The sequence below is a fragment of the Asparagus officinalis genome, chromosome 1, assembly GCF_001876935.1.
Source record: "Asparagus officinalis chromosome 1, Aspof.V1, whole genome shotgun sequence".
NCBI lineage: Eukaryota > Viridiplantae > Streptophyta > Magnoliopsida > Asparagales > Asparagaceae > Asparagus > Asparagus officinalis.
Genome location: NC_033794.1, coordinates 119,911,139 through 119,914,341, shown reverse-complemented (window position 1 = coordinate 119,914,341; position 3,203 = coordinate 119,911,139). Strand labels below are relative to the sequence as shown.

The 3,203-nt window shown below is 36.5% G+C and overlaps 1 protein-coding gene across 1 annotated transcript in view; it reads left to right on the top strand.

Moving 5' to 3' along the window:
* The window catches only part of LOC109829195, a 7,534-nt gene that overhangs the window by 2,219 nt on the left and 2,112 nt on the right, over positions 1–3,203 (top strand). The gene's annotated exons all lie outside the window — the stretch shown is intronic.

The following is a 3,203-nucleotide window of genomic DNA, read 5'->3' as shown; positions in this document are numbered from 1 at the left end:
GAAATTAAAAAGTTTTGGGAGGGAGGGAGCTATTTGTGATGCTTTGGAGTTTTGGGGATTTTGTGGGAGAACTTTTGAGAATGTTGTGGGAAAAACAAAGTTCAGTGGGTTTTGTAATTCAAAAGTGTCAATATATACAGAGACAAGTAGATAACACTTGATACAGATCAAGATTCTTCACAAAACATGTACAAATGCATTGTATGTAGGAGGCATACATAGGATGGTGGGTTACCATTTCTCTGAACTGACCCCATTATCTCGTCAATCTTGATATTTGCAATCTCATCCTTTTGTTACGTTCTGGAAGAAAAAAGTTGCACCAATTATTATAAAATTTGAAGCCCGTATATCATCAAATGTTTTTATGTTTCAAATGATTCTTACTAGCTGTACTATAACAAACAGGGTTATTCTGTTTGTTACATGGTTTCATGTATTTCGTAACTATTGCTGACTCCTGCATCAGTTGTACTGTTGCAGAATGATTATTTATGATGTGTAAGAGAAATGGTCATAATGATCCAGAGAAAAATTAAGAGTTTGTCTAAATATTCATATGACTGTAATGGCCTTTTTTTTATGTAAGCCTACATCTTTTAGGCAAGGATATTGGTGTTCTTAGTATTTATGTTAAGATCCAAAATCCAAATGACCTTTATGTTGCATCTTGAGCAACGATTTTATTTTTTTTCATGAACAGCATATAAATTTTCTTAGTTGAGATCTCACTACATAAACCTCTACCCGAACAATAGCCTTTACAATTTTTTTTTATCGTAACTTCTGCAGTTTTTTAGTTTTGGTTTGAATGATACAAGCTGATTGCAGTAGACCTTATTCTTCATTTGTCATGTAAGTAAATTCCCTCGTGCTTACCATGCATGTGGGAAGATGTGGTTTGTCCATTTTTCATAATCTTCAGAAGGGGAGACTCTAGTTAAAACTGATATATAGTAGCATTTGAGGTCACAAGACAGGTATACTTTATTTTGCATTCTATGCACACAGCATGCAGTTGATGCTGCTGTTATAATCTGATACTAGCCAATGCCAGCGAATATCAAACTTGAAAAAAAAAAGATAAGCTTTTACATTAATGAGCTTTGAATTTGTTCCTTTTATCAGAGTATTTTATCTCGCTTTTTCCCGTGCAAATTTGTTTTAAAATAACATAACAGATTTCTTTCAAAGAAATATTTCTTAACTCATTTTTATTAATGTACTAAAGATTCGTGTACTCTAGAGAGTCTAGCCGAGTTGGTAATCTACCTATGAGGAGTACACCATGGTCTCGGGTTCGACTCTCTTCGGGAGCGCACTGAAAGGAAACTAATTTCCTGGAATACCCATGACCGTGCATTTGGGAGGGGGGTGCCCATTAGCCACGACTGGGGGTTTGGTACCTGTGGTTCGAAGGATCGTTGGGAAGTCCCCTTGCCCTACAAAAAAAAGAAGATTTATGTGTTTTTATGGAATTAGGTACTTGGTATGATTAACCTTATCTACATCAAATTTTATATTATGTATAGATTATCCGTAATATTTGTTATGTTGCTAAATTATGGGTTCATCTAAATGCTGATGGAAGATTGTATCGAATTCAAAACTTTAAAAGCTAAAGCGAAGGAGCGACGTAAACCAAATCCTGTTTGGAACCTTGACAAGATTACGAGGATCTTAGATTTAGGATCTAGATGATACATTTTGGTTTGCTTCAATGATTGCCATAAAGATCCCTTGGATTATAGTTGGAATGTGATAATTTTGATTCCCCCATTTCCCTTTGAGTGATAATCTTTATGTATGTGAAAAGTTTGTTCAGATACCACATTAACTCTACGGAAGGCGTCTATGAGTCTATCTTTGCCCAAAGGTCATATGGTAAATATCAGGTGTCATAGAGGATAGTCGCTGTGTCTTAAATGTCTGAACTCCAATTTTAACAAGGTGTTATATAAGCGACCCGTGGAACAAAAACTACACATATTTTTTTAGGGTTTAGCTCGAACATTTTCTTACGAGTCTGTGACTGCTAGTTGAATATCCAGATTCTAGACACCTTGTACAAGCTTCTGTCAAATGCTTGAACACAGACCAACCAAATGCCCAACCTTCTAAATCAAAAATAGAATCTTTAGATATTAAATATATATGAAGAAGCAATGAAAACGATAAAAAAAAGAAAATCAAATAATATCTGATTAATCATCCAGACATAAAATGACTCAGGATTGAGAAGCTGAGCAACATCATACAAGTACAATACCGTCCAAACCCAACCATAAAGTAATAGTTAGAAAAATAAAATAAAAGCAAATGACCAACCTACTTAGCAAGAAATGAAGAGTTTACAAGCAAATAGCCAACAACTGTATCTCCTGCACAAACCAATATCTCCTGCACAAAGCAATGTGAAATAGGACCAAAAGTAATAGTCGTTTCTTATGTATCATGCATGAAGTCAGAGCTGCTCCTGGTCAAGCACGATCAGTGTTGTAAATAGCGGCCAATAGCGGGGCTATAGCGGCGCGAATAGCGGTCGCAGCCCTTCAGCGCTACGCGTAGGGGTTTCGCGGCTGGCTTAAGCGGGAAAATCCTCTATTCATTCGAATAGCGCGTAAAAGCGGATTTTAGCGGGTTAAAAGCGGGTTTTCACGGTTAAAAGCGGATTTTCGCGGTTAAAAGCGGATTTTTGTTGTTAAAAGCGGCTAAACCCGCTATCACACATATTATGATGCTATATTTCTTGAATTTCTTCATAGTTTCATTCATACAACAAGCTTATTAATTGTTATTTATTGATAATACAAGAAATTTACAACTAATTGAATTTTTAGATTTTTTATGAATTTTCTTATTATTTAGGATATTTAAATATATTTAAATTTGACCGCTATTTGACTGTGCGCTATTTGCCGCGATTTCGCCGCAATAGCCCGATATAACCTTAGCGGTACCTCGCCGCGACGCGCCGCGATCCGCTATCAGCAACCTTGAGCACGATCCTGGGAATTGGACGTTCAGTACTACATCGTCTATGGCTTGTTTTTATGCAAGCAGCAACCTTGAACTTGTTTGGCAAGAATTATTCCTTCCCATGCGAACCTGGTTCTCAAATAATAAATTCTCCGAGGGAGGGATCTCATGTAGTTCATTTCCCCCCATCCATTAACCTCTCTTACAGTTAAAGCTTGCAGCCT